Source organism: Scleropages formosus, chromosome 6 (genome assembly GCF_900964775.1).
Source record: "Scleropages formosus chromosome 6, fSclFor1.1, whole genome shotgun sequence".
In the NCBI taxonomy this organism is placed as follows: Eukaryota; Metazoa; Chordata; class Actinopteri; order Osteoglossiformes; family Osteoglossidae; genus Scleropages; species Scleropages formosus.
The window spans coordinates 33753105-33766269 of record NC_041811.1 but is presented as its reverse complement, the minus strand read 5'-3'; the positions used below and the strand labels follow the sequence as shown (position 1 = coordinate 33766269).

The 13165-nt window shown below is 47.0% G+C and overlaps 1 protein-coding gene across 3 annotated transcripts in view; it reads left to right on the top strand.

Annotated features, from left to right (window-relative positions):
- LOC108936260 (homeobox protein cut-like 2) overlaps positions 1-13165 on the top strand; it is a 70291-nt gene that overhangs the window by 44175 nt on the left and 12951 nt on the right. The gene's annotated exons all lie outside the window — the stretch shown is intronic.

Sequence of the window (13165 nt, the reverse complement as noted above, 5' to 3'; positions counted from 1 at the left end):
TGATGATTTGCAAACTGGAGGGAACTGATTTATTTATTTATTTTTTTATTTATTTATTTATTCTTAAATGCTTGAATTTGAGCAGCAAAGACTTCTGCTTTGAGTGTGAAAAATTAAATAAACTAAAAAGACTGTAGATATGTGGGTGTCGGTCTGTATTAATGAACGTATCAGTTTAAGCGTTTCCGTTTTATCGTTTGTACGGGTGTTTAATCCAAAGTGGCTTCTTGTATTTTACCCATTTCTGCAACTGGCTGCTTCTGCAGGAGCACTTGAGGGAAATTACCGTGTTCAGAGGTGCTGCAGCAGTAGTGGAAAGTGGGGCTCGAACAAGGACGCTTCCGGTTACAAGTTCATGTCTTTTAACCGCTGTGGTGACTTTTTTGGTCCTTTTTCGCCCAAAGTTGAGTAAACAGCAACTTTGGCCATTGCTCTATGGCAACCTGTGAATATGCAACATTTTTCTAAAGCCTTCGTCTGGTGAGGATCGGTAAGGAAGCGTCACTTGAGTCACAGGTGACAAAACCACCCAAAATACACAAGTGGTTAAGTTTGAAACTTCAGGGACATTTCGTTTTTCTCTTTCACCGTTTTGTGCTCAACGCTCAGTTTTAGAAAAGTGTGCTGCTGTGTTCTTGTTCCTTCTTCCCAAAAAACATGTATGAATATAATTTTTTTTTCCTGCGGAACTTTCTCTGAAATCCCTCCCCAAACATTGTTGTGTCCCTACTGTCGGCTTTCAGCTGTTATTTCGCTGCCGGAGAGCAGAAGCCTCATACGCGCGTTCACGCAACATGGTCTATTATTTAATTCTGTGAACACAAAAATATCCTTTAAATGGTGATGAGGGGGAGCAGGTATCCGAGCTGCTGTGTATACGTGCATCTACACGCAGGTGCTTCTCGACCATCGATGGGGTTACGTTCCGATGAACTCATCGTAAGTGGAAAAATCGGGAGCTGAGAAAGAACAGAGTACTGCACCGACCGAACATCATAGCTTGGCCTAGTCTACCATCAACGTGCTGAGAACATTTACCGTAGTCTACAGATGGGCAGATTTAAGCAGGAAACACACATGGGTGTTTAGTAGACATGATGGGATGCAAAAACGCTTTTGACACAGTATCGCTTGTTTACACTCGTCGGCGTGATCAATACAGAGACCGCGAGTGCGGTTGAGTGGATGCTGCGGCTCGCCGCCGTCGCCCAGCATCGGGAGAGAGCATCGTACGGGCGCAGAAGCAAACTCAAAATTCAAAGTATGGATTCTACCGAATGCTATCACTATTGTAACTTCGAAAAAAATCATAAGTCGAACCATCGTAAGTAGGGAAGCATCTCTGTGCGTGTGAGGCCTACACCTCCCATCCCTGGTAATGGAAGAGCGAGCGAAGCTGTGTTACGTTCGGCCAGCTGCTCACGCTGAGACTCCTGCTCCGTTTGTATTGATTCTGCGAGTCTCGTCGTTCCGTTTCACGTCAGCTTGGTTTGGGGGGGGGTTTCCTTCACGTCTGAGATGCCTCCCCCAATAGAACTGCCGCTGTCCTTAAGTTCTCCGAGCAGGGCACTTTGGAACCAAGTTGACTGCACGGCTTTTGTTCCTCCTTGAAATGTCTTCCCAGGGCTGAAGATGGCTTTCCTCAACAGTTGAAGAAGATCTTAGTCCAGAGAAATTCATGTCATAAAAAGAAAAAAAATACAAGGATCCTGAAAACTGTTGTCTGCCTACCCATGGAATGAGTAGACCTTCAGGATCTTTTCAGAACTTGTGGCACATGAGGTTTTGCAGCCAGCGAGGAGACACGGCAGTCATGTTCTCAGAGTTCCGGTCACTGTTTTGTGCTCGACGGCCAGTTTTACCAAAGTGCGTTACCATAGTCTTCTTCCCTCTGCCCAAAAAACGTGCATTCGTATTGATTTCTGGCTTGGAGTTCACCTGGTTCCTGAGCAGCTTGAGCATTATTGAAATTTCGAGACCCTTAACCTGTAGCAAAATAAATCAATTTCATGCTTTTGTTGCAGCCTGCAGTCATCTTTTTGAGGGATGTCCGTCATGTTTTGAGGTGTTTTTTAAAGGACGGCTGTAGGTTGGCGTCCAGGAACACAGGTGTGTTGGGTCCAACGTCCGCAAAAAACGAGCAATAAAGAGCCTTCCGTCACACATCGAGTCCGAAAGTTGGGCTTTGGGGATCTGCCGTCGCTCCTTCGGATGGATTTTCATATTTCATTATTTCGTGTCATTAACACGAAAGCCCCAGGGAGAATGAATTAAAAGACGGCTGTTCGCTAATGGAGCTTTGCATAGGAAATTGAGGTGAGCTCACCTGGATGGCCCTGCAGGAAATTAGAGAAGGTCTCGCAAGTCGGATGTGCTCTCGGTGACTGAGTCCTTCCTGCTTCACATTCGCGCTGCCAAACTTATGGATTGTTGTGCTCGAGGGCTTCTGGGAAGGGTCGATGTGGCTTCAGTTAACGTTGGATGTGGAACAAGCGTGTGGGTCACTGGCTCCAGCAGTATCTCGTAGGACAGTTGGCGCCGACTTCAGCTTTGCAATACGGTGGTCGAGCCCAAGGTTTTTGGATGTGCAGCAAGTTGTTTTTTGGATGCGTTTGTTTATATGCATGTGCGTATCTGCGTGTGCACTGTAACTATGACCTTATGGCCTTGATTATAGGTGGTAGTACCAAGGCAGGAGGCTGATTGTAGCTCCTGGGGAGTCTGCAGGCATCTGATCGAGGGCCCCGGTGAGTCCATTGAGAACGGCCATCGACAAGGGTGGACGTGGGCTGGGTTGGGTTGATGATGTCATTGACCACGCGTGCCTCGCAATGAGGCCTTCGAGGGTATGTGCATGATGCAGTGTATTGCTGGGTTAATGGGCATCATTGCCAGAAGGCCAAATGGTGTCATACTCCAGTGGTGTGGATTGAATACTTTGCTAACACATCCTGCCTGTAGAGAAGTTGAACGTCAGCTTGTCTTTGAAATTCGGAGACCTTTAAAGGCCAGCTGGAATCTGCACCCCCCCGTATCTTCTGTTTGGAACGGCATGGTCTATCCCAAATGGTATCTTATCCCTTGATAAGAAAGGTCTCTCTTTGAGGATTAATTCTGCGTGATTTACCATCTGAAACTTGTCTAAAGCCTGAAGGATCTGCATGTTTTTCCTGCACGAACCCTGGAATTCTGGGCACGTCAGAAGGTGAAAAACCATCCCATTTAATACTAAAAAGGACGGGGAATGTTTGTCAACTCTGTAGACCGGAAGGCTTTGTGCTGAGCAAGAACGTCGTGTTGTTTTGTTCAGGAGGTAATAGTGCAAGTACGTTCTTTAGTAAGCTTAAGGGCAATAACGTCTGCTGGTGGTCTTATGTGGTACTGCATATCAATACGGTTTGGGACACATCCAGAAAAATCTGCACTGTTGACATGATCTTTCAGTGCATAATGAAATAGAAAATAAAATGTCTCTGTTTTGGACATAGGCTTCGGCGTCTCCCGGCCGGGGCTGGTGTTCTGATGACGTTTAGTGCTTTTCCTAATGTTCATGCTCTATAACTTTGGCATCATAACTGTTGGACAACGGATAAACTTTCACACAGTTACTCATCTAACGTAAATGTTTAATAAAAAAAAAAAAAAGGGAATGTGATTAGCAAGCGTCCATATCCGGATGAACCTTTATGCAGCCACTCGTGTGATGTACATTAATTAATATGGAACCAACTGTCTTTACATTTATTCATTTAGCTTTTCTCCAAAGTGACTCTCAGTGTTATTCTGCTTACAATTATTTACCCATTTATACTGGAGCAATGTAGGGTAAAGTACCTTGCTCAACGGTACTACAGCTGGAGGTGAGATTCAAACCTCTGGGTCCAAAGGAAGCAGCTCTAAGCACTACACTACCAGCTGCCCACTTTATAATATACTTGTGTATAATTTATACTTTTATAATATGTTACTTTAAATATTGTTGTTATATATGCTTTTACTTTTATATATATATACACTAATATAGGGGGCACGGTGGCGGGCTTTGCCGGGTCCCACTGTCTGGCGGGTCTGGGGTTCGAGTCCTGCTCGGGTGCCTTGCGGTCGACTGGCGTCCCGTCCTGGGTGTGTCCCCCACCTCCATCCTTGCGCGCTGTGTTGCCGGATTAGGCTCTGCTTCGTTGCGACCCCACTTGGGACAAGCGGTTTCACACTGTGTGTGTGTGTGTCTATATAAAAGTATTGTAATGACCCGCGTCACTGGTTTTGTGTTAGTTTGTGATAGTTGCATTCTGGGAAATCTGTAAATAATGTGCGTAACCACTGGGGGCACTTCGGGGGGGAAATAGTGTGTTGACTGTGTCTGCCAGTGGATAGAGAGAGCCTGGGGGCGCTAAGCAGGCTGGGAAGGCTGGCTGTAAGCGCAGATTCTATAGGAAACGGGGTCCTCAGACCGAGAGCGTTATTTCGCTGCTCTTGGTGTTCTAATAAACCGTTTGTAACGAACCTTGCCTCCGCGTCCTTCTTCGCCCCATCCAAACCCACAGCGCTGTGTTCTACGGTGTATACTTGAATGATGAACCTCGGTGCAGCAAGTGGTAGGCAACAAACTAGGTTTACTTGAGTCATATGTCTGCAGCTGTGTCTTTCTTTTAATGTAATATATAAATTGTACTTTTGCCGAGATGTACGTCGCTTTAGACAAAAGCGTCTGCTAAATCAATAAATGTACATGTATATATTAGTAAATATAATTTGTAATCACAAGTCTGCCTCTAAGTCTCTTTATCTGCTGATGTAATGAACACATTGTTATTTTCTATGAGATGTCCATGGCTTTGGAGAAAAGACTACATGTAAATGTAGTGGTTCCCCGTATCAATTGCGTGGTCATAACAGTAGAAGCAGCGAGAGCATCAACGCGTTCCTGCGCAGCGGCGGTGCGGAGGGAGTTGTTTGAGCCGTAAGCGTCAGTGATGGGAAACGACAGCTCTCTTAGCTGGGATGAGACCTTGTGTGTGATTAAGGGCTGCAGTAATAAACCAGGGCCCTGGAGATGCTGGCGCCTTAAATAATACATTATGTTCCTCAAAGAGCTGGCGTTACACATGGACTCTCCTCCAGACCTCTGTGTGCGAGTGTTATGGGTGTTGGATGGACTGCACACAGCGGGTTCCTCACCGTTCCTGTGGCGTTTCCTCTATACGCTGCTCGTTGGGCCCAAATGCCCACGTTTACATTTACTTCCAATGAACTCTATGTAGTGTTATCAGCCCACGCACCTTATTCACCGCGGTGACTTACACTGCTAGATACACTACTCACTCATCCATACATCAATGGAACGCACACACTCTCTCTGTCACTCACACACTATGGGTGAACCTGTCCAGCATGTCTTTGGAGTGTGGGAGGAAACCAGAGCACCCAGAGGAAACCCACGCAGACCCAGGGAGAACATGCAAAGTTTCTTGACATCCAGGTACTGTATTTCAGAAACGTGAAGTTGTATCTCTGTAAAGTGAACACCTTACCATTGTGTGCTTATTGCAACATGCTGCAGAGCAGCAGGAAGACGGCACTGCTGCGGAAAACTGCTAAGAACTAACTGGTCTAAACTGCTCGGGCAAGAACTTGGCGGTTTGTAAATGGAGGGGACTGATTTTTGTTTTAAATTTTATTTCTTTTTTTTTTAAACTGTATAGACCTTTGCTTTAAGAAGTGTTAAAATCAACCTGAAAGGACTGCAGATTTGTGGGCGTCGGTCTGTGAACAAATGTATCAGTTTAAGTGTTTCTGTTTTACTATTTATATTGGTGTGTTTTGTCCAAAGTGACTTACAGTATTTTACCCACATTGATGGGTAAGAGGTAAAGGTAGCGGTGGCTGCTTGAGGGTAGCCGGTAGCGTAGTGGGTTGAGCTCTGCTGCCTTTGGACCCAATGGTCATAGGGTCAAATCCCACCTCTGGCTGTAGTACCCTTGAGCACGGTACTTGCTTTACTTTGCTCCAGTACAATTACCCACCTGTATAAATAGGTAAATAATTGTAACATTGTAAGTTGCTTTGGAGAAAAGTGTCAACTAAATACATGTAAATTTTTCTGCAGGTACCGCAGCGATAGTGAAGAGTGGGGCTTGAACGAGAACCCTTCCCCGTTGCTAACCGCCGTTCTGACTTCTGGCTCATTTTTGTTGAGTAAACAGCAGCTTTGGCCATTCTTCTGTAGCAGCCTGTGAATATGGAAGGTTTTTCTGAAAACGTCCTCTTGCGAGGACCTGTCGAATTTCACTTGCGTCACAGATGAGAAACCCACCCAATACGCACAAATGAGCAAGTCTCGAACGAGTTCGGTGAGGTTCAGCCTAGTTTCCCCATGAGATCTGCGCTCTTAGCGTAACACTGAGATGATCTCCAGTGAGAACTGTGCTCCTTGGACCTTTAGTCTGAATACGCCCGAATAGAAAAGCGCGTAAGACGGGATGTTACGGGGTTAGCTCCGAAACTCCGAACCGGGGGCGCGCTCTCGGTTAGTCCGTCGCGCAATAAATGTGGTCTGCGGACCTCGAAGGTCTCGACGTAATGAAAGGGCCATTAAGAGATCCTTGAAATGCTACCTTGTAAATGCAGTTATTGTACAGGCAGGCGCACAGCTGGGCTTGTTAATATGCACACAACAAATAATTATGCTATGATTTTCCTGTCTCTCTCTGCATGTGTTTTGCAACGAGTGCTGTCCTAATGGGCTTACTGGGATAATTATGTTGGAGCATAATTACGGAGGGCCCAGGGAGAGGTGATCACGTGCCCCGCGGAGCCAGGAGCAGGGAATGATGGAGTATCGCCGACGGGACTAATGCTGGCAGCGCTGCCGTACCTGGATGGGTCTCCATCGCCCTCAAGCCTCCCTACGTATTGCGGGCGCACCTGTGCCCGTGGTGCGGCTCTCTTTGCAAAAGTGTGGAAGGTCATGAGGTTGTGGGTGGCAGGGAACGGGAAAAGAATGATGATGAGACGATTAGTTCTGGAATTAATTATAATAATAATAATAATAATAATGATACTATGTAACAGTGTCAGTAGAAGGACAGCACCATAACATGACATTACATTAAAGATCCACCAACATTGTCTGCAAAATCCATCATCCAAAAAGGAGTCCAGCAGTCAAATGAATTATTATGTACCGTATATTAAATTTCTGATTTTTCTGGCGGGAGGAAATTCTGCCCATCTCCTCTATTTACACAGGAGACATTCAGGTGTAGACCACAACGGCAATGTTTTACTGCTGAATGTTACCGCTAAAGGGAATAAAGGCAACGCAACATGATCCTTCTTAAAGCGTTCGAAACTCACCATCTACCATTTCATTTAAATGCGTTTGTGTATGTAATTATTTACATTTAACTGATGCTTTTCTCCAAAGTGACTTACAATGTTAAGGTGCTTTACATCTATTTACCCACTCATACAGCTGGGTAATTTTACTGGAGCAATTTTAGGGTAAGTACCTTGCTCAAGGGTACTGCAGTCTAAGGTGGGAATTGAACCCGTGACCCTTAGGTAGCAAGGCAGTAGCTTTAGCCACTATGCTACCAGCTGTTCAGTCATCTTATTTTTTTTTTTTTCTCCGTAATGTTCAGATCACAGGGAGTAATTTAAGCTGAAATGTAAAATAATGGTGCTGAAATTGAAGGTTTCCCTCTTTCCCGCTTCCATCCCATCACCCCACAGCCCCCTCTGAAAGTACCGGGCCATAACGGACTGGGCTCATTCTATTTGCATTGACTTATGGTAACGTGGCGCCGTTCTCTACGTTCCTTCTGTCGTTTCATGAGGGGTGTAAGAGGACAGAGGTTGGGTCGGGGAATGGAAAAAGCTATATTTTGGAGGCCCAAGCAAATATTCCAGGAGATTTGTAGCAATGAAATGACCAACAAAACAAACTTCCCAGAATGAGAATAATTAATATTATAATATATATACATTTAATTATTATGAAAAATATTATTTATTTATATATAATTAAGAGGGGTCCTGCTCTCCGGTGGGTCTGGGGTTCGAGTCCCGCTTGGGGTGCCTTGCGACGGACTGGCGTCCCGTCCTGGGTGTGTCCCCTCCCCCGCCAGCCTTGCGCCCTGCGTTGCCTGGTTAGGCTCCGGTTCGCCGCGACCCCCCTTGGGACAACCGGTTTCAGACTGTGTGTGTATATAATTAAGCACCAAATATAGTCAACAAAAAACTGAAAATGAAAGTTCAGCTTTTGCACAGTTGTTAACGGTTGCTCCTTGTTGAGTTTGGCTGCTCTACTCATCTTGCCTGATGTATGGATGAGCGACCCATCGCAAGTAGTGGCACCACAAGTACTGCTGGTGTCACACAGCGCCTGGGTGGTGCAAGAGGACATGGGTTCTAACCCCGCTCATTCTGTGTGGAGTTTGCATGTTCTCCCCGTGTCTGTTTTCTCCGGGTGCTCTGGTTTCCTCCCACACTCCAAAGACATGCTGTTGAGGTTCACCCAGAGTGTGTGTGTGTTCCACTGATGTATGGATGAGTGATCCAGCGTAAGAAGTGTATCTAGCAGTGTAAGTTACCGCGGTGAATAAGGTTTGTGGGCTGATAACACTACATAGAGTTCAGTGGAAGTCGCTTTGGACAAAAGCTTCTGCTAAATAAATGTAAATGTACTGTTTTGGTGTCATTATTGAATTATGCTGTTATGAAACGGTCGACTCCTATTAGTCGCTTTAAAAATGAATTGTGACAAATGAAGTTCTTTGGCCGATTGCTGCTCCATATGGACATGTGGCTGCCCCCTCTTCCCATGTTAGAGCGATAACCATTACGAACTTAATAAGAGCCACATTATATCATATGCTTTTGAATATTTTGTTAAAAAATTGAATGAAGAAAACAAGCTGCACAGCTCACGTAGGGGAAACTCGCATGCTGTCACGCGGATACTTGAGAACTGGGACAGTTGCATGTTTGCTCAACTCAAGCAGATGCGCCTTTGGCAACAGGTGAAGGGCCTTCGATGCCGACTTGTGATAGCGGAAGCACGGTTTTTGAGACGGCACCGTTTTCGCGTGCGCGCTTTACACAAGGAGTTCCTTGTATAACTGATGGGAAATAGGAATTTGAATGTGACCGATGGTTTGACGCGAATTTCTGATGCGGATGAGTTTGGGGTGTAAGCGTGTCCAAAACTGACGTGCCTTGAGACGGTTCTTGAATGCTGAAAGGGATTCAGTAGTTCTGAAGGATAGCGGGAGCTCGTTCGCTCCACTTCGGTCTCCCGAAACCCAAGAAAACCTACAAACTTCCAATTTTCGGACCACTTGCAGCCAGAAGTGGGAGAGTTCGGCGTCCCTGAGCTGTTCGGAAAGCGATCGGGTCTTTTAGGCGTACGGATGCAGATCCTTTGACCACCTTGCAGGGTGTAACCAGACTCAGGCGCCGACAGGAAGCCAACGGAGAGAAATTTACACACGTTTATTTAGCTGACGCTTTTCTCCAAACCGACTTACAATGTTAAGCTCCTTGCAACTATTTGCCAGTTGGGGGTAAGCGCCTTGTTCAAGGCTGCTCCAGCTGGAGGTTGTATCGAAACCTGCAACCTTTGGGTCCGAAGGCAACGGCTCCAATCACTGCGCTACCAGCTGCCCCTTGAGGAACTTGGGCCACGCCGTTCTCGATCAGCCGGACAGGCCACGGATGCCGCCTTCTCCGTACGGCTCGTTGTTCCGAGGATGGGCCGTATGTGGCACGCAAGAACCGGTGAAGTAGACCGACGTGCACTTTACACGGAGATAACATGCTGGATTAGCCAGAAAGAGAAGCGCTCGTAAAAGCCAATTCTCATACATCGGGGGAACGAGTGTATAGTTCGGATCCTGCTGTGTGATTCTCCGTTCCTTTGTAATGCAAGAGAATAAGAACTGCGTTGGAGACCTTCCGTTGGGACCCTACCGAGACCGTGGCCTCAGTGAGCCACTCAACTCGGAAGAGGCCCGTGATTGGCGCTGCTGTCCTCCTCCTTCTCCTTCGCTCTTCAACGGCAGGGCGGCAGCGCAGGATGCTGTGCAATCAGAGCTAATAAAAGGCACAGGTGAGAGAGACGGGCCTCACACGCGGCGGGCGTGCGACACGTCGGATTCCTTCCCTTTTTAGAAGTCGGCTCTTCGCTCAGCGGTCCACGAGTGTGTTGCGGATGTCTAATTTTTATCTTTGTTCATTTAGCAAATGCTTTTCTCCCATTTATACAGCTCGATAACTGTACTTGGGTGCTTACCTTGCTTAAAGGTTCTATAGCTGGAGGCGGGATTCAAACCTGTGACCTTGGGCTCTAAGGGCAGTAGCTCTGACCGCTGTGCCGTCAGCTTCCTGCGGAAAGAGTTTTCCGCTTAACGCAGATTGACATTTTTAATGGCATATTTGCAGGCTTCTTTAAGGATTGACTCTACAGCAGACAATTTTAATGCAAAATTGGAGTGTAAAACTGACATCCAAAAGAGTGAACTGTGGGCACAGTTTGTCAGAGTCTGGCGTGAGGACTGTGACAATGATATAACAGGATAGAAGATAAGGAGAACGTGTTCTGAATACTTTTATCGTTAGTTTATGTAACCAGTTTGGATGTTTTTCAGTGCTGACGGCGTGACGATCACGATGCCGGATTTCATGTTATCGTAAACTGAACCCGGAGCCGTCGGCGCTCTTCCGCCAGGACTAGTTCCCGGGTCGTATGTGTGGAGGTATTTCGGCTCTGATCCGGTGCACCAAAAAGTCCAGGTGACCAGGGACTCCAGGGAATTGTCGTACCTGGGAGGTCGGCACAAATTCTGGATCTTCATACGAAGAACATAAGGGTGTCGAGTTACATAACGTTAGTTTTATTAACTTTAAGGTAACCGTGGCGCCTCTCGCAGTGGGTTTGGTCGGGTCCCGCTCTCTGCTGGGTCTGGGGGTTCGAATCCCGCTTGGGGTGCCTTGCCGTGGACTGGTGTCCCGTCTGGGGTGTGTCCCCTCCCCCTCCAGCCTTACGCCCTGTGTTGCCGGGTTAGGCTCCGGCTCCCCGCGACCCCGAATGGGACAAGCGGTTCAGAAAGAGTGAGTGAGTGAGTGAGTGAGTGAGTGAGTGAGTGAGTGAGTGAGTGAGTGAGTGAGTGTGTGTGTGTGTGTGTGTGTGTGTTTTTAACCATCTGTGAAATTTCTCAACCCTGGTCACGTATGGTCGTCTCACTCTGGATTGCGAATGCTGGTGTGGAAACTCGTATCTGCTATTCCTAGCGTTATCCTGGGTTGATATCGTGACCCCGATATCAAGGAGAGCTGTTGGGAGAAATAATACCATTGTATTTTTTTTTCCCCCCATAAAATTTTTTAGAAATTTTTAAAAAAATTTTTTGGTCCTTTGGGTTCTGTCCTGATTCAGCTTTCTCGTAACAAAGAGTATTTTTGAAAAATGTCTGCTCTTTGAACGAATTTTTCTGCTCTCTGAAATAGACCTATAGGTGTGCAGCCCATTCTTAAGTGCCATATGGTGTTCACAGAATGTTTCCTGGCGTGCCATCGGCGTGTTTATATTCCATCAGCAACCCTGAGGGATGAGCCTGCTGTGAAATAAATGGGCAATGGAAGGACAACTAAAGGCAGTGGATGTCTCTCTGACTGACACTCAATACTGGCCACATGGTCTTGGGAGTTGGCTTCTGTTTTGGGTGGCACAGCGAGTAGCGCTGCTGCCTCACAGCCCCTGGGTGGTGCGAGAGGATGTGGGTTCGATCCCTGCTCAGTCTGTGTGGAGTTTGCATGTTCTCCCCGTGACTGCGTGGGTTTCCTCCATGTGCTCTGGTTTCCTCCCACACTCCAAAGACTTGCCGGACAGGTTCTCTGTCACTCGCACACTATGCGTGAAAGTGTGCGTGTTTCACTGATGTATGGATGAGTGACCCAGTGTGAGTAGTGTATCTAGCAGTGTAAGTCACTGCGGTGACTAAGGTGTTTGGGCTGATAACACTACATAGAGTTCAGTGGAAGTCGCTTTCGAGAAAAGCGTCTGCTAAATAAATGTAAATGTAAATGTAAGGCAGGGATTGAGGGTCGGTCCAAAGTTCAGTACCCTGGTACAGGAATGTTTATGCCCAGATCCATTCTGTGCCACTAAAATGTCTGGAAAAGACTGGCCTGAGACACATATACACCTGTACCTCTACTTACAACTGCAACCGGGACCAGAAGTTGCTTCGGAATCGTTTGTACGTCCATCCACAACATCACAATCTATAAATGCTTCGTAATATGATTTAATCCTTCAGTTTATTCACGGGCAATATTTAGAACTGTTTAGAATTTGAGAAGGCTAAAAGGAATTGGAAATTCACTGTAAGACTTATTTATTCTCTATTCATCAACAGCTCATACAGTGCAGGGACTTAGTGTTCGTACACCCTGGAAACGCGGAGGGTGGGACGGGGATCACGCACGCTGTCCGAAACCGCTTGTCCCGAGCGGGGTCGCAGGGAGCCGGAGCCCAACCGAGCAACACGGGGCACAAAGCTGGTGGGGGAGGGGACGCACCCAAGATGGGATGTCATTCCGCCGCAAGGCACCCCAAGCAGGACTCGAACCCTAGACCTGCCAGAGAGCAAGACCTGGCCAAACCCACTGCACCGCTCCACTCCACCCCTGGATAGGACACCAGTTCATTTACACACAAACACACACATTGTCTGAAACCTCTTGTCCCATGCGGGGTCGTGGGGAGCTGGAGCCTCTCCTGGCAACAGAGGGCGCAAGGCTGGAGGGGGAGGGGACACACCCAGGATGGGATGCCAGTCCGTCGCAAGGCACCCCAAGCAGGACTCGAACCCCAGACCGACCAAAGAGCAGGACCCGGTCAAACCCACTGTGCCGCCGTGCCCCCCGTTTATTTAATTATCTTTTATTAATATGAAACCACATATAATTTAATTCTGCTTTATACTTTATTTTCACAAATTTATAATCTCCACAACCTCCTGTTCAAAGTGCTGCGTTGTGGTTTTTTTCACCCAAGACGGTGCCGTTCCTTCATCAGATGCCGCAGGAGAATACGGCAGTGGAGTATGGAAAAGTGGGTTACTTTCAGCGTAATGAAGGATTGCTAGGGGAGAACGAATTG